The 23,758-nt window shown below is 43.9% G+C and overlaps 1 long non-coding RNA gene across 1 annotated transcript; it reads left to right on the forward strand.

The window, feature by feature from the left end:
* Positions 1 to 126: 126 nt before the first annotated feature.
* Positions 127 to 2,916, forward strand: LOC113971945. Its single transcript, XR_003535715.1, has 2 exons — positions 127 to 378; positions 534 to 2,916. It is a non-coding gene; the product is annotated as an uncharacterized LOC113971945 (long non-coding RNA).
* Positions 2,917 to 23,758: the final 20,842 nt, after the last annotated feature.

A 23,758-nucleotide genomic window follows, 5' to 3' on the forward strand; every position in this document is an offset into this window, starting at 1 on the left:
TACACCCATCCAGGGATGAATTGGTCCCAGCCGTTCTAACCAGGACACATAGTTTAATGGTAGTGTTAATTTGAGACAGCTATTGGTATTAGATGTGAAAATCAAAGCCTGTCATATAGCTGCCTGTATGAAGTACACAACTTCTGTGATAGTCCCAAGGTTTTTGTCTTTTTCATTTTGTTACACATGCTTGTCTGCCAAACGCAACACTCCATTTACCAAAAGCTAGAGTAGTTTAGAAAAAAAAAAGAGGAAAACACACCTGCACTTTTCAATTGATATGATCAGTGAAATATGATACTGGATTAGAAGTTTGAATGGAAGCTGTCTTTTAGCTTTGCTCATTGCTCTGTTATTAACCTTCATCTGCTTGCTATAGTCCCTTACACCTGTAGGATGGATACAGTGATCCCTGCATGAAATAGTTACCTCAAAAATTCACAGCCTGATGTGGCAAAACAAAATTCTGCAAAAACATCTGCGTCACCAATATTCCTTAAAAATCTATGGGGAGATTACATTAAGATTGGGAGGTTTCTTTCATCTCCTACAGTAAAATCTAATGATTGAATCATATCTAATTTGATGTATTTTTGAGAACTTTCTGGTTTTCTCCCAGAAGACAAATAGGGTGTGAAGTTTCACTTCTCTTTATGGAATTATTAGAATATACTTTTCTAATGGAATTAGAACTATTTCATTATCTGTTAGAATAATATTAGAAGTCTAAAGAGCTACTTCCATTAGATAATTGAAAGGCATAGCTCGTCAAATTTCTACAGAAGTTAGAATTTTGTAGAAAGACAGTCACTGCTTATTTGACTGTAAGTTTGGATTGAGGAAAAAATCTCTCAAAAATTACTTGGTTTAGAGAAAAGGGCTTTGTTGGTATCAGGCACTTAAAAATAGGCTTTGAGTGAAGTGCAAAGCAGCCATGCTCCAATTGGCCTAAAGCATCCGAAATCACTGATGCCCTTACACTCAAATGTAACATCTTAAGAGTCAGAGATGAGTAGTAGAAGTTAATAAAAGAGTCTTTCTACATTTTTATGGCAGCTCAAGGGGAAGAGGGAAAATGAAGCCAGGTTAAGAGGTTGCCTGTTCACTGAGGCTGTTTAGCAGCTTTCATTTAGATGTGTTTCCAGATGCTTCTGACTTGGAGTGATAATTTTTAACTTTAAATTTCCATAATGTGCAGTAATCTCCTGTTGCAGTATTTTGAAAAATTTCACTGAATACTGTTGTATTTTAGAAGGGTGTTTGTAAGGAAATATTATTTGTCATCTTTTTTTAGCAGAGATGGAGGTGTTTTCTTTGAAACGTTTAGGATTATCTAAAAATGGTGAGGAACGAAGTGGGTGCAAGAGTGATATTTGTTGCCTGGGAACCAGGAGCTGTTGCAGTTTTGTGTTAGAGACTGTAAACTCTTTTCTAAAATATGTGATGTGAGATTTGTATGCTTGCACTGCTGGCTAATGCATGAGTAACTTGGAAGACATTTCATATTTCACCCTCTGGTGTTCCCCTCAGTGTACACTGAGCAAACAAGCATTAATCTGTAGCTAGAAGAAACTGGAGTTTTCTTGTATGTAAGATCTGAATCCTGCTGGTGACAAGTTGAAGGGTCAGCATGATTCCCATTTTTGAATACTTGCATTTATCGTTAAAAATATCTGGAATGGGAAGGAACGGACTTATAAAAATGGGGTTTCAGCTCTGCCATTAGTTGTAATGATTCCTTCCCACCTGTACAGCTTTCTGTGGGATCCTGCCATATTCCTTGTGCAGGCTATGTGCTCCTCAGTCAGCGACTGCAGACTGTGCAGCCATTAGCTCACTATCTGCAAAGTCGCCTCATTTTAAGGAAAAGCTTGATAACAGTAAAGGGGGTCAAATTGCCAGAGGTGAAAAAAGAAGAAAAGTCTGATGCGGAAGGAAAGACCATTCTTTGGTTTGGAGAACTGGATTTTCTTTCTGCTGCCGTCACCATGTTCTTCTATAACACTGAGAAAGACACTTGGCTCACAGAAGCCCACTAAGAATTTTGCTAAATGCTTAATATGTGGGTGCTTGGGGCTACATCTGCAGAAGTGCAGAGTAATCACATCTATATCTGGGTTCAGTAGATCTGTTCTGAAAATATTGAGTGAAAGTGTTGGTATTCGGCCATACACTCAATGGTGGTACAAAGAGCAAATTTCACAGGGATTCTCACAATCCTTATTCCTCTGATGGTAAGTGCAGAAATACTTACAGAGAAGCTGATACATTTGTGACCTCTATACCAAGTGCTTTTGGGAAGCAGAGTTGAGCTGTGCACTGAAGAGGATTGAAAAGAATTGCTGAATGAGAGAAGTGCCTACTGAGAAAAATGTGAGCCTGCAATTTAAGGTCATATCATAATGCACAAGGCAATAGTGAATCTTGCATTTCCTAATTCCTGATTTTGAAACCTTCATCTTGGTTAATGTAGTTTTTTTGATATGAATTTTATAGAGATTCCATAAATTACTGAGATCTTTTTGTAGTTTGAGTTCACTACATCGAAATTATGTCTGTAAGAGTCTGAGCTGCAGTTTGATGACAGTTTTAGCTTGAATTATTTTTCATCACTTTTAAGCAAACCTGTGCTTCACTTGGAAGTTTTTATTATTAAATACATAGTGAAATATAAAAATACATTTTGATTGCTGAAGATCATGTTTATTATGTCAGACTGATTTCTTTAAATTTTTAATCGGTCAACCCAGAAACAATGGATTTTTTTCAGCACTGTAACAAGAAACATATGCTTGTTTTACATCCAACTTCCATCTGAAGGAGAGCTACAGCACATATAAATCTCATAAGAATTTTGATGAAACATCATGCTTGTCATTATAATGGAACTGTTTTAGCATTAATATGGTAAACACATTCCGACTTGAAGCATTTTCTCTCTAGATAGCAAAGGTCAAGATGATCTTCAGGGTTTCCCTACAGTGCTGCTGTGCCTTTGCAGTCGGTTTACCACAGACTAAAACTGTGGCTGGGGTAAAGGCTGACCCTGCAGAGCAGAACAGGCAGAGGCAACCTGAGCCACTGCTGCTCCAGCGTGAGACCAGGGTGACTTCTTCACTTCTCAAAGCATCATTTAGCTGGTCTAGGGCCCAAAGGGCTAACGTCTTGAAAAATCTGTAGGCAACCAACTCCATTGTAAAAAACCTATGTTAGCATCTAAGTACCCTTGAACTGGGCCTGATCCCAAAACTCTGTTTCCTCAAACTCTCCTGCAGGCTATGCAGAGCTGTAAGCTTCCTTCAGTGTCAGGTAGTTCCTGGCTCACCCAGAACCTCAGTTCTGGTGGTGCTGGTATTAGGTCACATGCTGGTCTGATGCCCCAGAGTGCCAGAAAACACGTGCACCTCTGCCTTCCTGGCAAGGTGGATGTTCTCATGGTGTGTCTGGAGAAGGAACCCTCAGTGCCTTCTGCTCATTGGTGATTTAAAGCTATCTTATGCTGGCAGCCTGTGGGCTCAGTTCCTTTTTCTTCACAAAAGGTATGGATTCACATTCCCCTTCTCTGAAAATGCTTTAGATCTCCAGCTTACATATTTTCTGGAGTGCAAGTGGGGCTATTAGTCCCTTTGGCCAACTGTTCTACATGAAAGGTCTAATGAACTGTACCAGGAGACACTATTGGTTGGTTGGCTGCAGCTGCTTTCTGGGCTCGTACCAGCTGCTTCAAAATAAGGGCAATGCCTGACTCCACCTGCCTAGAGGCATTTGGCTGCTTGGGCAATGACTGCCCATGAGCTTCTGCCCTGCTCTCTCCTGTAATACCTGAAGCCTGGCACCCAGATCAAGGAGATATGCCAAGGGCTTCAGTGAGGAATGCAGAGTGGATGAGGGGTTGAGACAGACCCAGGATTAGGAAACCATGTGCAGGGATCTGAAAGAAGTATAAGGAAAATAAGTAGACCTCAATCCCCTTTGCCTGCTTTGAGGGTGCATGGTGAGGATGAGGTGAAGTTGATGCATTTATGCACAAACACGGTTGAATGCATTTTGGGAAATGGAATCACTGAGTATGATACTGAGCAGTGAGGTATGTAGTGGTTTGGCAAAGGCCAGGGTGATTGCAGGCCACTGCAGAGGGAGACACCTATGTGTCCTAACTTTGCCAAGTTCATGGCACTGATTGAGGCTTAAGTTTTTGCTAAAAAATATTTAAGGATCATCCATTGAACCTTAACATGAGTGGAACCCAAGTTGTCCTTGTCCTGCCTCCATGATGTCTGGACATGGCCTAAGTACCCATCTCCTGTGGTCCAACCTCATCTGTTTCCTTTTGTGAAAACTAGAGCAGCTTCAAGAATAAGCCCCAACAGCTGTAGGGTAGGTCTGAGTTTTGGATGCTTGCATCTCTGCAGCAAAAAAGGAGCACTGGATCTTTCTCTTCCAAACCCTAAGCAAGTGCTGGAATTGCTGTTGCTTTTTTTTATGAGAGTGTGCTGCTTTGGTTCCTGTGCTGGGAAAGGATCTGGACTTTGAAACCCGATCAGAAAGAGGTACCTCAGCACAGCTGGGCTGTGCTCTCCTCAGCCGTTCCTAAAGCGGTTCCCCACTGGCCTGCACAGATCTGGTTCTTTGTGTCTAAATCTTCTGGATTGCATGGGGAGGCTGGATAGCGAGACATGGAGTTAAGCACTGCTGCACTTAGTATTACAACACCTAAGCCCTTTTATGAAGCCTCATACTCCCACTGCGGCCAAGCAGATTGAAGTGATTGTTTATAGGCAGCAAAGTTCAGAGTCCAAAGCTCAGATCTCTTCAAGGCACTTCAGAGGGTTTTCTGTCTGCAAGTTGTGTTCCCCAGTGGAGTATTAGTTTAAAAAGATTCTGTTATGAAATAGTCATAAAAGCAGCTTGATATGTTTGGTTTACTTCAATTAACTAAAAATTCTCCAAATCCTCCATGTTTCTCAGCTGCAGTTTCTCATCCTGAAGAAGATGGAAGAAAACTCCATCAGTGTGTAGGCAGGCCCCCAGCAATGCTCTGTGCCCAGGCTGCCTGCTGGAGCTCACCAGACTGTCACAGCAGTGTGGAGGTGGCTCTGATAAAAAGCAAAATGCATTCTGCTGCCAGGTGAGGAATGACTCAGCTCTGCTCTGTGCATTGCAAAAGCCGAGGTACCAGAGGAGGAGTGAGATCAGCATTTCAGAGCTTGATGGAGGTAGTCATCCCTGCCTAGGAACGCTTAGGCTAAAGCGGGGCAAAGTCAGGACCTAGGTCGTCACTGGCAGCAAACGGATATGCTTAATTTTTCTATTAAAAAAAACCCCAAACTAAAACAAACAAAACCAAAAAAAAAACCCACACAAAAAAACCCCAAACCACCAGAACCAAAAAACCAGAATAAAAGAAATTCCAGGGGAAAAGTAACAGAGCATATTTCCTTTCAAAGTACATGTTTTACATCTGTCTTACAGAGAGGCTGCTATTCCTATTATAAGGCTGGTGTTGTAATTGTGGCAGATTAGACATTTAGATTTGTGGTTTAATGTTTGCACGAGGTAGCTCATGTTCACCTGGCTTACCTTAAACAGCATCAGTATCAGCCCTTCTGTTGCCCAGATCTTCAGGGCAACTTCTGCTGGAAGCAGCATCTTTTGCTGGGCCAACTGCCAACTTTTAGGTTGGCAGCTGTTCCCCAGAGCTGGTTCTTGGTACAGAGCTTGGGTAGCAGAGTGCCTGACTTTGCACAGCTTTGTTCTTTTCTGGTCACAGGCTCTTAAGTTTTCTCACGGAAAGAAGAGGTGTAGCCCTTCCACCTCTGAAGCTCTGGGGGATCTCTTTCTCTTTAGTTTTTCATGAGTATATTGAACCTAGTGGTGTGTCTGGACACCTCCAAAACAGCCATTAAAGCCTTATTCAACAAGCTACTTCAAAAAGAACGTGTGGAGGTATGCTTTGAAAGGGGACTTCTCCTCCAGCTGCTTCCACCCAGCACTTTAAACACACATAAGACACAATAAAGCACGTGTTGACATAAGTGAGCCTCAAAAAAACCATTGGATTATTTTGAAGGAGTATAAACACACGCAGGGAGAGTTATCATCCTTCACCCAGCAAAACAATTACATCAGTGCAGCTTGGACTGGGATATGCCTTAAGATCTCCCAGATGTTGCAAATGCTGCAGTGGCCGATCAGTTGCTCTGGGTAATTATAAACTGTCAAATGGAGGAGGGGACGTTGGTTCTCAGAGGAAAAAAACATAAGACCTTTTTCAGGAAGAGAAGAGTAGAAGATTCATTGTTCATAGCTGACACCCAGAGCCGCAACAGCCTCTGCTTATGCTGGGCTTTCCCAGACTGGTGTCATGGACATGCCTCAGAGCCTAACTTATGCCTGAGCTATGGCACACTGCATAGAGGAGATGAGCCTTTCAGCAAGGAGTTTGCTGTGGGATGATCCTAGCAAATTTGCTCAGAAATAATTTTGGCAGCATCTCCCAGCCTGGAGTGAGGGACCTGCTGCTCACCTCACTAGCAGAAGCCCATCTGATCCTGAGGCAGCAGATGACATTCAGTGGGGAAGGGGAAACAGGGAACTGCCACCTTGCTGGCCCTAGGGGAAAACAACTTTCCCAGCCCAAAGGCTGGTCCCCCATTTGGACTGGGCCTGTGCAGCTGGAGGAGGGAACTCCAGATGAGGTGTTGTGCTGTGCTGCAGCACAACAGGAGTTCAAGACTTTGGGAGCTGCAAGAAGATGGGGAGCAGGTTCCTGATGCTGTAGCTGGGTGGCTCAGACACTTACCAGAGCCTGTCCCCAGCTCAAAGGTTCATTTTTGTGCAGTTTCTGTGAAGCAGTTGCTGTTTATAGCATAGAGAAGCTGTGGTCTGGTGAGCTTATGCCAGGAATGAGCCCTGACTCCTCCCCTAGGGTGGCTGCTACCATCCTTGCACCCACAAGCAGGGCATTGGCCTCGAGGGGCATGCTCAGGTCATCAATGAACCTCTGCTCAGCCCTTTGAAGGATGCTAGAAGACACTAGCATCCTGAATAGCCTTTGGGACTCAGCAACCCAAGTGCTGGGAGAAGCTTCACCTCAGAAATAGAGGGGATCTTGGAAATCCCCCATGCTGGTGTTTCCATGGGGTAACATGAGTTGGTGAGCTGCCTCTCTGAGGTCCCTTCTGACAGCCCCAGCTCATAGTCCTACTGGGCTCCAGCCATGCCATCCCTCTGGGCTGTTTGCCCGCTTCCTACGTGGTGAACGTGACAGAGCTACCAGCTTGCATTTGCTGACTCACAGCAGTAGGTCAGGCTGTGAACAATGGCAAGTGAAAATGTGGCCTCTGGCAGAAGATGAGGAGGATAGGTGGGCAGCAACCCCCCATGTGCCCTGCCTGAGGCGGTGAGCGACAAACAACCCCAGCAGCTCACACTGCCTGGTGCCACAGCAGAGGAAACCAATGGCTCTGGCATCTGTTATTGGCATGTTGCTGCCTTACCAGCACCTGCTCAGGGGGGTTGCTGACCCCCAGCAGAATAGGGTGTACACAGGAAGGATATGCTCACCTATCACTCTTGCAAGAGCTGACCAGTGACGGAGATGGATGTGGCTTCAGCAGTACACAAGGGTGACAAGCTCAGCAGCAGGTTGGCTGCACAAAAATGAACCCCTGGCAATGCCAATGCCCCATGTGGAGGGGTGGTTTTGTCCTGGACACAGTGGCAACGGAGGGGAGAAACACGGCACCCATCTCCAGCATCACCCATCAAGGCCAGCTCACCCTGACTCAAGGTGGGGCTGTGCTGTAACAGTACAAGCTCCACCAGAGCGTCCTGGCATTGTCTTCTTCCCTTTTTTAATTTCATTTTTCAGGATGACAACACTTTAGAGGTTTATGACCAACAGGAGAATTTACTACTAAGTCATATGCTGATGTAATGAAATCTAATATATGTTGTGTAATGAGTTATGAGATGTTATTTAGTTCCAGGGTTTTATTACTTCAATCAGTTATGACCATATTTCCTTTTATATGATTGCTCACTCTTTAAACATACCAGATGACTGTATAAAGAACACCTAATAAAGTCTGGAGATGTTAAAATATAAATGTTTTAATTTTTGCCATAAATTTGTTTTAATTCTACCAATGGTGGCTTTTGCACTGGAAGTGGTACAGTCCTTGTTAGCAGTGCAGACCTTGGTAGTGCTGACTTGGATCCTTTGTAGAAAGGAGCTGGGCAACCCTGCTTCATTATAAAGCAGTTAGTCACCAATACTCACCCTTGGTGATTATACACAGAAATTGAAAGGTTTTTAGAATAAAACAAAAGACAGACAATTGATCTGTGATATAAATAATTGTCTTAATTAAACTCTTGTATTTATCCTCCTAAATGCAATATATGTGCACTCTGGTTTCTACCAGTCTTCAAGAAGGGAGAATCAGGCTTATGGTCTTCAGCATCAAAATGAAATATGTGGTTGTTCTGCCCATGCATCATTTGGCAATCTTTCTAATTTTTCCACGTTTATGCATTGTATTTTAAAGTCACTTGGGATAACATCATAGCAGTGGAGTTATATACCTGTGAAATAAGGTCAGAATCAAGTCCTTAATAAATCAACGTTTTAGGGAGCGAAGGACTTCAACTGCTGGACAATTGCAGGAACCAAGCAGTGTAGAGTCCTGGTCATGATATGCTCATAGTGAGTGTGGAGTTTTCAAAAATTATTGTAGAATAGATTTTATGATGGTTAACAACTCTGCAGTAAGAGCTCGGTCTGGATTAATACCAATTGTGGCTGTTGTAATACTCTAGCATGCTGCTGCTATCTTGCAAGCCACCCACTTGAGGGAATGCGGAGGTCTCCAGTGCTGCTGGCTGGAGTCCTGCATGAGTGTCACCTACCTGGAGTTGACACCTACATATAATACATCTAATTGCATCTAAATTCTGATTTCCTCCCCACCTCTGCAACAGGCAGTTCTTGCATGATTTGCTTAGCCCGATGGAAGTCCCTGCTGTGGGGGTCCAGTGCAGGACAAGCCAGGCTGTGCTGTGCTGCCTGGGAGACTGCGCTGCTGCTTTCCTGGGAGAGAGCTGAGCTGGGAGGAAAGAAGCCTGATATAGCTGGGCATACTGCAGAGGTTTGTTTGGCCAGCTTGAAGGGAGGGAAAACTATCTTTTAGTTACAACTTAATTTAGAATTTGCAGCAACCAGAAATATTTTCAGCATGTTTAATCTGCTGTGACTGTGGCTGTCACCTGTACCACGGCCCAAGGATTACTTTGTTTGAAGGGGTGATCTCTGCTGCTCCATTGCCTGTGGCAGAAAGGTACCAGAGGTCCAGTTTGATGGAAGACCCATGCCCGTCATTCCAGCCTCCAAGCCCTGTCCCTGACCAGCCTGTGCCTTGTTTTAGCTGAGGTTAGTATTGCTGCCATGTTTATTCCCCTTCTTCTGGTTCAGCAAGGCGGGGTGTCATCTCAGGATAGTCCCTCCTGACAGCTGTTTACCAGTTCAATATTTCTTTTAATTTTATGTACATCACAATGCTGTACTTCTCCTAGAATTTATTCAATTATTGATAGAGATACTAACAGGAGGGAAAAACTGCTAAATGACCCATCTTACTTCTCCATTCTATTAATATCTCTATCATTAATTAGATAAATTTTAGGAGAATTACAGAATGTAATGAAATACAGACTTTACCATTCACAATTCCAGGCTAATAATTCAGCCAAAGAGAATCATACATCAAATAAATGGCCAAGTGTACTTAAAATGTGTCTTTGTACAGTAACAAGGCACAATTTAATCCCATTAGGAAAATGTTGGCAGTGGCTCAATGTTTGGGAACATGCCACTGAACTGTCCTGCTGTAACCTTGGATGTAGGAAAAGTTGAGACAAAGCAGCATACTCAATTTGACACATCTTTGCCCTTTAGGTCCTTAATGATGCAATGATTTACTGAAACATTTAATATTGTTTAGCCGGAGAAACTGTCTCTTATGCAGAAGTTAAGTAATAACATGCTTGCTGAATGTGCCCTATCTGCTGCTTCATAAGCAAATTTATTTGCAACTCCATAAAACACAGATTTCTGAGCTATCTCGAAAGAGCAAGTCCACATATCACTTTAATTTGCAAGAAAAAAATCTCTGTTCCATGTATCTTATTTAAAGGATAATAAGACAGGTAGGTTAGGTTCTCACTAACCAAAAATTTAAGAAAAACATTGTGATTTTTTTTTCTCAGGTTTTAGTTTTCATATGGGTTACTCTGCTTTTACTTTGCCCCCAGTATTTTCAGTAGGATCTGGAGTACTTTTCTATTCTCCAGGTATTTTGTATGTGGCACTCAGCTGCCAAAACAATTGACTCCTCTTATTTCTAAATAAGAACGATTTAATATGTACCATAGAAAAGATAGTATGGCTAGATGCATTTCTCAAGGCTACATATTGTATCCTTGGAATTTTAGCTATAGATCTTGGAAAAAATACTGTGTGAATAGTTTAAAGCATTAGATTTTCAAGATGAAATCACAGCTCACTCAGTATCACCTATGGCCAGTGCATGCTGGGGGCTCAGCACAATGGGAGTCTGCCAATGCCGAGTGCTCCCTGCTTCTCTGCAGCTCGGCGGGGCACTGGTGCTGGTCCTCCCCATGCACACAACTTTCTTCCCATCAGCTCATGTGGCACTTGCCTGATTTCTGTAAGCACAGAAGGAGAGCGGGTGCTTTGAGTGTTATTAAAATACACAAACATTACAAGTCAGAGGTATCAATATTCAGTGCTGTCCACTGGTTCTCTACAAAGGTCTTGGTCTTAAAATATCATCTGTGTGGTTTTGCGCCACTGTTACTTGCAATATCACGTCGTGTGGAGTGAATTACTTGACAGAGCTTTGTGTCTCTTTGTACCGTTGCAGCTTCTAGAAAAATTAAAATTGGCAGTTTCTGCAGTAAGGCATGAGGAAATATATTTGAATAGTGCATATGTTTTATAGTGCGAGGTCAGAGAGTACACATACACCACAGGCTACAATGGGGAATAAGAGGGTAACTATAGATATATGCATAACACACAAACATGAGTGATTATTTTTTAGCTCTTGATCCATTCTCTGGCATTTGCTGTCAAACCAACGGAAAAAAAAATGCTGTCCCCTTTCTGTGTGATTGCAGGAGTCTTTGCTCCACAGAATGCAGTTCAGAAACCATGGGAAGCAAACAGCGTGGCCCATAGCGATGGGGTGGCCCCATTTTTCTTTCAGAGTCACAATGTGTGGTGGTTTGAAACTCCCAAGGATCTAATTTTTAAGTTCAAGCCCCCCTCCCAAGTCCCTGTGAGAGGGTTTAGTGATGGTATGAACTTGATATCTTTTTCACTTCATGTGGAGAGTTTTCAGACAAAACACAACCATTCGTTATTGGGGGAAGGGAAAAAAATATTTACAAAGGTTTATTTACTTACACTTATATATATATATATATTTACATTGAATTAAATTCCTCTTTTCCTTCAATAAAAGTCCAAGAAGGAAAGAGAAAAGTCTTTCTGTCACTGCACAGGCCACAGTTCCTTCGTTTCAGTTTTTTGTGGCACTGGTTAGTGTCCTTCATTTTCCTAAGGCAGCAGATGTAAGTATGGCAGTCAGGAGTTTGGTTCTTACTTTGTGGAAATTCCAACCCCGAGCCTTCGGGGGATTTCCTTGTAGATCTTCACTCCTTTTGGGGTAGAACATTGAAGGCAGCTTTCAGATCAGTCTTACCAAAGCTCTTTTGCTCTGGCTCAGCTCCCTAGCACGATAGAAGCAACAGCAGCAGCAGTAGAGGGCACGGGCACCTCCTCCGCACTCTGTCCTGGCTCAGCTCTCTCAGGACGACTCCGGGCTTCTCGGCTCCTCTGTCTCACTCTAGCTGCTGCTGCATTTTGGGACTCCCTAAAGGTTTGGAAGTCCACCCCTCCTCTTCAACAGGTCTCTGAGTTTTGGGAAATTAATACAGTCTTACCCCAAAACAGCTCTGTTGAGTTTTCCTCTGTTTCGTTGCCAGCTCTCCCTCCTGCAGGAACATCTCTGCATCCTTCAGCCGGCTTCATGTTATCTTGTTGTTACTGGCTATCTCCTTGGCTTTCAGCCATCGCTGTTTCTGTTCAGGACCGCTCCGCTGCCGCTTTCAATGTTTTCTGCCGCTGCCGACAGCAAGGAAATCTTCCCACCTCTTGATCACAGGACCCGGTCCAGCCCTGACACTACACCGGGTCTCTCACAGCCTCAGTTGGGGCTGGGGGCTCTTGGCCCCCAGAGGGGGCCCACCGGCCCCCTGCCTCCTCGTGGTTCAGATTATGGCTATCAACCTACTAAAAAGAACTACCTCACCACCTTCTCTTCCGTTGCTGTGGGTATGTAATTTCCGCAGGGCGCATATGAACCTTTGATTGGTCTAGTATTATCAGTGGGGCAAACCATTACTGCCCTAGAGAAAAGGTTTTTCAAACCACCACACAGTGCTAAGAAGCTGGCACAGATGCTCAAAAAGGCTGTGCTCCCTTCCTAGTGGCCCCATTGTCATGGCCAGGATGGGGTGACTGTGCTGCTTGCAGCAGCTTTACTTCAAAGAGCGGAGGAGCCGGACAGCTTGGTGAGGTGATGTACCCTAGCTGGGCTCAGCACCAGCATTGGCTCCTAAGTGGCTCTACTGCTGACAATCTGGTGTTGATGTTTTAAGGGCAGCTTGCTGTCAGTGGAAGCAATATGACAAAAATTAGGTAGGCAAGAGGGATTAAAACCTGTACAATATTGCAGAATTTGTTAGGCTCAATTACACAAGTCAGGAACTAGTGAAGTGTTTGAAGACCTGGAAATAATTCCAATTTGTCATACCGGGAGACTCCTTCCCAGAAACCGGCTGTGTAAGCAGAGGCAAGTCCACCATATGGAGAGCAGATGTCTCAAGGGAGCTGAAAAGAAGATACTTTGCTATACTAAAAATATTCAGTATGAGGAGGTGATAACAAGTGCTTCTAAAGAAGAAGCAATTATTTATCATTGAGTAGACAATTTTTACTGTTTCCTAGAACACAAACCTATATGCTTGAATAATCTTGGACTGTCACAGTGAAGAGGCACTAACTCACAGCTTGGGGTAGAAGCTATAATAGTAAGCAGATTGCACATCTTGTTTAACCATCTGCTTTTTAAATCATGTTTTAAATCATGTTTTATCACAGCCTGTATCACACCAGAAAAAAAGGTAGGGAAGTCAGAAGACAACGAGTTATCAGCATACACTCGTTTTAATGTACAAAGCAGTAAGGTTGCCTTTGCCATTTGCAGCTTTGGTATTTTACTTTTCATCCCTTTAATTAAGAACTGTGTCATGGAGATTGACTCAGTTTAAAACCTCGGTACTGTGGTGTTAGAGTGGTGCCTATGAGAGCTACCTCCGAGGACCAAATCTGCTTAAACATCAGGAATGACTTGAGAGAAGCACTTCATTGCTGCCTTTGGGTGCCTTAGGAGATGTGTTAAGGGAGACCCAACTGAGCAAGGAAGCCCAAGGACAGCTTGAAGTGGAGCTCTGCAATGACTTGCTCTATAAGCCAAGGCATGCAGCTGTGGCTAATGCCTGTGTAACTACCAGACAACACATGCTCATGTTACTCACGTCCCAGGTAGATGGTTCAGTTTTCCTCTTGCCAGGGCTGTTCTGCTTCCTGAGCAGCAGACCAAGAGCCATTGGCACAGCTTCCTCAGCTCCTGCAGAAGTCCTGTCAACTACTGCAGGGAAAGATAAAGTAATCCCAGCAAGGTAGGGCCATGTGGCTTATTCTGTGGTGCAGAGGTGAGAAGAGCTGTAATAGACTGTCTCTGACAGCCATTCATCTAATCTGTTCTTAAAACCCTCTAATGACTGCACTCCCCCAGTCCACAAAGGCAGCCTGGTCCTGAGCTTTTATTTGATTGTAATTGGGAGGTTTTTCCTAATATCAAATCTAAATCTCCCTTGCATCCTGTTAAATCTAGTACTCCCCATGTCCACTCTCAGTGAACATCAAGGCAACATATATTCATCCTCTTTACAATGAGATTTGAAGGCTGTTACCCTGCTCCCTTCAGACCTATCTATCTTCTCCTCACTAGACTAAACAATCCCAAGCTCTTTCAATCTCTCCTCACAGGTCAGGTTTTATAAAACTCTAAACATCCTTGTTGGTGTCACAGGGCTTTCTATTTCATTTATGTCTTTCCTAAAAGGCGATGTCCAGTTTCTGGATGCGACACTTGAGAAGTCCCCAGTGCTATGAAGTTACCACCCAGCCCTTCTGTTTCACACCCCCGTGGGTACCTTTGTGGGTGTCATTGTGGTCACCTGGGCTGTGCTTACCTCCAGGTCTCTTCTGCTTCCTGGTTGGTCACCCCCTGTTTCAGTACAAGTCCTTTTGACCTCCTAGCACTTTGCATGTATCTCTCTTTTGTTCCATTTGTTGATTCTGGAAAACCTCTCCGATTTTTCATAGCGATTTTGAATTTTAATCCTGGGCCCCAATATGCTCGCAATCCTCCTGGCTTAGTGTGATGGGCCGATTTTATAAGCATACTTTATTCCATTATCCAAGTTACTAGTGAAAATATCAAACTGAAACAGGCCCTGAACAGACCCTGGGTGACCCTATTAAAAATGAATTTTCAGTTTGATGACAAACCGTGATAAGTTCAGCATGTTTTTCATGGGTTGACTTATGCACCCACTGCCTAATGATTTCATCTAGCCTATATTTCCTTAGCTGTCTAGGAGAATGTCATGGGGTTGCATTCAAATGCCCCACTCAATAGGGGCAATTGCTATTTTAAAACTGTAAAAAAATGAATTGTTAAATACATTTTTCCTTTCTGCTGATCAGTGCTGGGGTCTGCAATGATCATGAGTCTGTAATGTTACCAGCAAGCACCTAAAGAAACAGCTAAGAAGGGAAGAGCAGAGCAAGGCAGCGTCCCGCATGGGAAGCAGCAGCCTGTACCGAGGCACCTTCCCTCATCCTGATCCTCACCTGGGTCCATACATACATGGGCCACTCCAAACCAAAACCCAACACCTCTGGCAGTCAGCAGTGAGAGCAGAAGTACTCACAGACTCAGAAAGGCCAAGGAATGCCATACTGTTGTCATTTCAAGGTAAAAATCATTATCCTTGATTCAAGAAAGGAGTAGCATTTCCATGCAGCCCTCACATGCATTTTGGGGAAACCTCCAACCGTGGAAGATCCCTCAAAGGGAGGAGAAATGTCCTCCTGGGAGAGCATAGGAGAAGGTTCTCCATGCTCTTCAGGCTCAGGCTTGAACAAGATGCTCCAGGATTGACAGAACTTTGTTATAAGGGGAGAGAAAAATAATTTTTAACACACATTTTGGTTACCCAGAGACGGGTGTATACTGGGTGCCATGGTGGCTTCTGCAGCCGCAGGATTTGGAGCAGAGCCTTTTCTGCTGGTAGCTCTGGGCTATGTATATTACACCTTTACATTCAATTTGATACTGCCTTTAGCCTGCTGGCCCCCTGCCAGCACAGCTGCAGAGAAGTTGGGGAAGTTTGCCATAATTTGCTTGGGAATTCTTGTGGAAAGCAAGTTTCACCTACTGCAGTGGAGGTGAATAGGTTTAAGGGGGTTGGGTTTCTCTTTGTCCTGAAATGTTCATCCTCACTTAAAATGAGAAGTATGATGGAGTTTAAAATATTCCAGCTTCAACATACAGGATAACTGGAATTCAGTGTTTAAGACTGCAGAAAATGCACTGAACTCATGCCCTACATTAAAATAAAGTAAATGTTACTTTAGCCATGATCCCATCGATGTTGCTAACATCAGTGAAGAAGATGCTCTCAACCCAGATTTTGGTAGGTACCTTCAAAAAGCACCAAGATAGGTTTCCTAGTCACTCCTCAGCCAGCAGCACCAGCTCAGCCTGTGTGGGGCTTAAGGCAGCCTTGCCTATGCACTGCCTGGCCAGCAGCCAGCCTTCTCCTGGCTTCAAGTGAAATCCCTGTGCTAAAACCTTGCTGGCACCGAGAGCCCAAACTGCTACACCCTTCAAATGCAATAGGGGTCTACCAAGAGGACTGCAAGGGTATAGACAATTAAAGATAGAGACACAATGGACTTCTATCTGTGTCCTATCAGGAAAAGCAATGTTTTAGGTTTTCAAGAATACCCTAATTCAGCATTTTGCTGCAGCAGGGTGGTCACTGGTCTTTGGACTGCAGCCCAGCCAAACAGAATGGAGCTTTTCATCAGTTAAAATCCAAGAAGGGAATAATGATCTCAGAGTTTTGTATTTATCATTGGACTTGGCCTACTGACCCTCCTAAGGAAAGGCAATGACTTGAAGCAGTTCTCACAAAGCCAAGGCCTAAATGGTTGCAGTAAAAATTAATTTTATCCTGATCCTTTTTTTTTCTCAAGATACACTATTTCTATTATGCTTGGATAAATTCTGCCCCCGCTAGTTCCCTCAGAATGGTCAATGCAGCTCTCTGCGTTGCAAAGCTATGCTGGCCCAAAGATGTCACTCTCTTGGCAATGGCTCACACAACCCCAAACAGGGCTATGTGGAGTTATGTGGAGTTATGTATGATTCAGCACCAACAAGTGTGAAAAGACTGAGACCACTGGTGCTCACCCTTCATCAACCTTTTCGTATTCCTGGCACTCCCTGTGAGCATTGCTGGCTGCAGATATTTAAGGAGCAAAAAGAGCAAGTACTGAAGTTAACTTTGGGTGGTTTGGTTTTTTTTTTCATTTAGCATTTTTCCTTCCCCTTTTTTCATTTAGGCAGATATTTATGCTTTTATGGACATGAAGCAAGCGCTGTGCAGTGATGAGCAATAAACTTTTCCCCCTTACCCAAGAAAACATGTGGAGTTTGGGTGGTGAAAGAACAGAGTTTTTTCTGTCATGCAGTGGGTTCACATTCAGCATTCAGCACAAGCACTGGCTGAAGTGATTAAGTATAAGTTGCACTATGCCAAGAGATCTCTGCATTTTTGTCAAAAGGCGGGACATTACTGGTCTCTGAAAACCTAAAGATCTTCACATAAAAAACCCCTAAACCATAACATGAAAAAAACAGTCTCTGAGAAAAGATTAAGGGATTTCTAAGCTTCCTGGTACAGGTACGGAAAACGGAGAAAAATCCCTTCCATGCTATGCCTACAAAAGCATTCTACAAGATCCCTTTATGCCTTCTGCAGCTCAAAGCTCCATGTTTCTTCCTTCTAGTATAATTCTTGTGGTATGAAACAGGGGCAAGATCTAGGCCACCTAAAACTCAACTAAACTGGGACTTCAGACTCAAAAATCCACCTAGATCCTAGGCTATGGTTTACTCTCCAGGGTCACATCCTCCCAGGAGGTACTTACATTAATTGGGTACTTCCCAGGTCCCTTCTGACATCTATGTGTCCCTCAGGCATAATGGTAATTGCTAATTAATGTTAAATTAATTTGGTGGTGGCTAGAGGTTTTGAGAAGGGGAGTTCAGAGAGCGGAAACCATTACTGTACATCTGCACTGGCTACCCCAGCAGAGGTGCCAATGATTAAATGGATGGAGGCTGATCCGTCAGCCAAAGATGGTCTCTCCAGGTTCCTAGTGAGCAACACCGCTTGCTGCTAAATGCAGAGCTGAATTCACTTTCAGATGAAAGCAAATTCACCTATAGTCCTAACAGTGAAAGAAATCACATGCATAGAGACAAATGAGATGTATATTTGATTTTTTTCTTCTTTCCCACAACACACATGATTGCTGGAAATTCTTTCTTTCCTGTGCACAATCTTTTTTTGTTTTCTGTTTATTTGTCAAAGCTAACAGCTGGTTTTACCTATGAGAACCAGCTCACAGATGCACTTCAGGATATAAAGCACATTTATGATAAAACACCTGATAAATCCCTTTATGTTCCATATCTTTCCTGTAAAGCTGGGGAGGGGGCAAGTGAAGAAGGAGAAAAGACCTGCCTTAGGATGATATCATAGCTGTTGGGCACATCTGCCCCAAATTAAATTACCATCTAAAGGGCTTATTTCTCCAACATATTTCTTTTTGGCTTGGAAGGAGACATAAAGCAGTGTATCCCTTCAGTTTTCATTTGGGGAGTCTCTGAAAACTTGGGATCACCCTTCACAGTATGGCAGCAAGATTTACTAGTACCGAGCCTCTCAGGTGATGATGCTGTACAAGTTGCATGAAAAATGAATCTTTCTTGGTTCCTTGATTAAGTTGTGACTCACAATAAATCTTCTGGAGACATCAAGCCTGTCTTGCTAAAAGCATGAGGGACCTTTGCAAAGCCCTCTAAGAAGGTGTGAGAAAGAGATCTCACCTGTAAGAAGAAACCTTTCAAAAGTGAACCTGTTTGTATTTAAAAATACCTATTCTTCATCTTTCACACTAAACTCTACGTGCATGCCAGAATTGGAAGACAAAATGCAAAATTCATAGAAATAAACAAAAATGCTTCAACACAGCAAGGATGAAACATTTGCAAATAGACTGCTTTGTCTGCTGCAATACCCCCTCCTCCCCAAAAAAGTAACAGGAAAAATAAGGAAGAGGAGAACATGAAGGGAAACTATTTTTTTAATACTTTTTATGTGATCTGTTTCTAGGAAGGCACTCAGACTATGTGTCTTGTGGGTGATAAAGAAGAGGGGAATGCTGGTCCAGACAAAATCTCTGTCCTCTTGCTCCCTCGTAGTGCCAACTGCAGGTGTCCCCAATGTACTCATGGTGGCAAAGCCCTGTGTGACAAGGGAGCTGCTTCTTTTGTTTTTGGCATCTGTTCCTGAGCAGGCCCCATGGACCCAATGGCCACAACAAGGCTGTGTGTGTGTGTGTGCGTGGCATGTGCTGCATAGAAGGGGAAGATGCAGCACATGCCACACACATGCTCAGCTTTATAACTGCCTGGGCAACCTGAGTGCTGAACAGTCACAATGGCATAATTTTACAAGAGCTTCACTAAAATCCATGAACCTGTCATTTGTCTGTGGCAGGTACTTAGAAATGTGGCAAAAATACTCCAAAATGCCTCTTTCAAACCACCTGCCAAAAGTATCCAAACAGCAAAACCTTTCAGCCCATCTAGAAACCATGTCCCCAGTTTTCTAGCATAGTTGGTGGAGTTACGTTGATCTACACCAGCTGAGGAACTGTTCCTATATTTTCACCTGGTTCCTGAAGATTTATAAACTAATTCCCTGCAAAGCATTATAATGAAAAAAAAAATCGTCTATTGAGTCCACAAGTCCTATTTCACAAGTGAGTTTTCTCAGCCTTGATGGGTCAGATCTTACTGAGAGGACGATACATCCAGGGCTGTCATATAAATCATTTCCTTTTGAATACTTATGTCTAATCAACTTCAGACCTCGTTTTGGACACATTGTATGTTTCATAAACTGAAGAACACTCTCTGATGAAATCCTTGCCTCCTGACCCCAAAATACATCTGAACAAAATTGTCCCATCAGGAGTTCAGATAATTGCTTGGCTTTTCCTGTCAGTCATAAACCAGACAGATGCAACTTTTTTGGACATTTCCCCACACTTTAATGTGCTTTTCAAACATATTCCAAACAGCATAGGAGAACAAAAATGGTTGCTTTTATAAATGTGTGGTACTTCGTATACTTAAGCAAAGAAATCAGAGACTTCTTTGCTGGTGCCATATGTACTATTGTGTGATAAAAATTTACCAGGATGTAGTTCTGCAATTATTGTCCTTACAGCTCCATTAGTCTTAAATCTTATTTATGTACTGTGGGCTTTTTTCTTTCACTGGAACTCCCAGGCTCTCCCTTTTCTTGCGCCAAAGCTTACAAAGCACCAAGTAGTCCAAGCACAATTTGAAGACTTGATCTTTCACATGCCCAGAGAGAGTATGTTTAAAAGCACTCTTTCTGCTCTCACCCACAAAATCCTTTAGGATCCACAACTGTGTGGCTCTATGGATCCAACAAAGATGGCCAGTGGCTGACTCAGCAGGACACAGCACTGAGGGAGGTTCACACTCGCTGCCTGGCCATGGACGCTTCCACCTCACAGGGACGCAGCTTACCACAGGAAGAAGCCACAGTCCTCACTGGGAGCTGATCTGGGACACTGCTGAAGAACTGGAGTTGTCAGCAAGGCATGGAAGGCACAGCATGGACTCAGCAAAAACAGGTGGGAAGTTTTCTATTGACTGCTGAGGGGGCCACGATTTTCTGCTCCCAGCTGTCCTTGACAGGCTGCCGGTGTACAAAGGAGAGCTTGGAGAGGTGAGAAAAATTTTCTGGAGGAAGCCTGAAACATTTCTGCTGGTGAATGGCAAGTCACCCCATGCACTTGGATGGAGCTAAATCCTGAACAATGAGAAGCATTACAAATATTCAGACATCACAGACAAGGGTTTACAAAGATCACAGTCTGGAGTTGAAAGCCTGTGAATTCCTCAAGGAGAAGGTGTGGTCTGGGGAAGCGCATGTGAGCCAAGAACTTTCCAAGTGCCTCTGCAGCTCTCAACATCTGATGAGAAGATTAGGTTCATGGGCAAAACACATTGGGAAAATGGAAAGCAGGCTGCTATATTCATCAGTAAGTTGAAAGAACAAAATGTATGTGCATGTTAGAAAAGAAAAATCATTCAAAGTTCATTCTACATCAAGAATAAATCTTTCAAGGAGTGGAAAATGGCGACCTGCAGGGCTTGGGTGCCATGGAAGAACCTCACTTCTGCACCTGAGTCTTGGCTGTGCAAGTAGAAGTGCAGAACCGTATGTGTCATCTCACAGACCATTTGGATGCTAAGCCTGTATATCTATGGTTCCTGCAGACAGACAGGCTGTTAGACATCACTATGCCTGTTTGAGGTGTCAGACTCTTGGTGGTTTGCTGGAAGTCATTGCTACCTAGCAGGGGCAACACAACTGAATATAACCTGCCTCTATCTGCCACAGTTGTGGTCTAGCACTTTTACACCATCATCAAAGAGTAATCTGGAAACTCAAGTGGTGTTTCTGATACTGATTAGTGACACACTAATCAGAGTTTTGGCTTCAGCACAGCCTCATGAGAATATGCGCTCGTGTTTCAGATCTGTAGGAGTTACAGAACTGCTCCTGAAGCTCATGCTGGCTTTATCATTTTGTAGTGTACCTTTGAGAGCCTGTAATCTCAGGCAGAACTCTCACAGGGTTTATAAACTGTCCTGTGAGGACGTGGAAAAAAAGCCTGAATCATAGGAAAGTTTGCATCCTCTGCGGGAACACCTGCGGTGAAGGCTGCATGAGTCCCTTGGGCAGCTGCTGGACCCATCAGGTTGCCAGTGCTCATGGACCAGCACACACTGAGCTGCTTTTCTCCAAACTTTTCACTTTCCCAGGACTTACACTAAGTGTAGGAAAATAACTTTCAATTTTTTACATCCCTGCATTTCTCCAGTTCATTACTGTAAGAAAAGCCCTGATCCCATCATCCTCCTATGCTGTGAGATTTCCAGGTTGGATTGCCACTGTTTCAACCTCTGCCTTCTCGTTTCCTCACCTCAGGGGGCTCTCTGTAGCTGCTTCATGTCTCTGCTGTCATTTCTGCAAGGCAAGCATCATGTGGGAAAATTTGTCTGCAGGCTGCTGCGCTAGGGACAGGACTAAGCACACGGAACAAATGAACACAGAAAGCTCAGAAATTTTTTGGAAGTGGAGGCACCCCAGCCTTACCCCAGGGAATGGAAACATAATTAAGGGAACCGACGTCGAAAAGGGCTGTGTGACTGTCGCAGCGGCGCTCAGGGACGCTCCGAACAGTGTGCGTGGCTGTGTGCGCCCGTCTGTCAGAAGTGGAGTCACAGCTCGAAGACCCCCCGGAGGGGCGGGGGGGCTCCCCCGGGGCCGGCGGCGCGGCGCGCTTCGGCCGCCAGGTGGCGCTGTCGTCCCGGGCACGGCCCGGCCGCCTCTCGGCGGCGCCGGGAATGGGAGAAGGAGGAGGGAAAAGGAGAGAGGGAAGGAGGCTGCCTGGGAGGCGGGAGGGGAGCAGGGACGCTCCCTTGGCTCACCCTTGGCCTTAAGGGGGAAAATTCTGCTCAGAGCCCAAGTGCCAGTCCAACAGAGCGCATTCCGAGTCACCCGCTGGTGGCACCCGTCAGGTCTCAGTACGATCCCTTTTTTCACTCGATCTCCCTCTGAGGATGTTCATTCATAGGCTGCCCGAGTTTCCACTTGGGTCCTGATAGTTCATTTTGAGTTATGCATGGAATGACTCAGTGATCCTCCCGTAGGACTCCTGAGGAGGCAATTTCTCTTGGAATAGAAGTAAAAATCTTATCCCTGCCCAGTGCCTCTGAAATACATCATGTATTTCAATAACAGTGGTTTGGTCCTACTAGTAACTGGTCCTCCATAGACGAGCATGTTTCTTGGCTCTTCTCTCTGGTCACTTAACCTGTTCTGGTGGTTCTGAACTCACATCTCTGCTCAAAGTACATGCATCAGCTTCACAATATCATTTGGAAAGGGCTTACTTCAGAGACTTCTGGCACTGAAGCAAGCATACCATTCAGAAGTCCTTCATAGTCCAGACATGTTCACCCAAAATCAGAGACTAGATCTCCATCTCAGGTCTCAGCAGTAACTAAGCCCAACCAGTGTTTTATCGCTCACCAGTTTTCTCCATAGCTCACTGCTACAGGCACTGCCAGGTGATGTGCTCCACTCCCTTCCCAGGCACCTTGGCAAAGGGCAGCCTGTGACTCTTTCCAACCACCATCTGCTAATGTTTATTTTGGCCCTTCTACAGGTGTTTCCAAACTACTTTTGTGGGAGAAATGTGGAAAACATTATTTAGGGCAACCCATTGAAGGAATCAGGAGACTGAAGGTGAAAACTCCGCAGGCTGACGTCTGCTCTTTTTGCAGCTTCAGTGCTCCATCCTGCCTTGCTCTGAGCCTTGCTATGAGTGTGCAATGCTGAGTCCCTCAAGAGAGGCAAGGCCCATCCACAGTCCTCAAAACAGGGGCTTAGGAGTTTATCCAGAATGCAACCTCTGATCTGGAAAACCTGTGACTTCAGAGACAAGTGGGATTTGGAGAGGCTGAAAATGCAGCAAGAGCAGCAGATTTTCTTCAGATGTGTGGATTTTGTTGTAGGCTTCATGAGCCACCAGTAAATGAAAAATTAAGTTATTTTAATAAACAAACAAGCACATGTAACCACTGGAAGGTGAAGTCAGAAGTTTGCAGTTGATTTGCATTTTAACAGACACAGAAATTACAACAAACTGAGGAAACTTGCTTGTTTGTAAGGCTGCCTGAGCAAAGCCATACAAATCAGACAGAGAGCCATCAAACTTAGTTATGCTGAACAATATCCCATTACTCCCTGGATGAATAAGCCAGTCCTCGCTGGAGCTATCAAGGAATACAATTCCAGTAAGTTATATACAATTCTGAACTTGTTTTCTAAACATATGCTTTTTTTAGAGGGTAGGAAGTCCATTACATTATTTTTGGCAATGCTCTCCGTTTCTATAGTTCTGATAGAGCTCACTCTGTGAAATGTTTCTTCAGCTACCTCAAAGCAAGTGATGACATTACCAAGAAGAGCAAAAGAAATGTATATAAGGGAAAGTCTGGGCTGTGATTACATACAATGAAATGGAAGATGCCCAGACAAACATTAAAGTGTTTCTGTTGACTTACCCTGG

This window comes from Neopelma chrysocephalum, unplaced genomic scaffold (assembly GCF_003984885.1).
Source record: "Neopelma chrysocephalum unplaced genomic scaffold, ASM398488v2 Primary Assembly neopelma1_86, whole genome shotgun sequence".
Taxonomy (NCBI): Eukaryota; Metazoa; Chordata; class Aves; order Passeriformes; family Pipridae; genus Neopelma; species Neopelma chrysocephalum.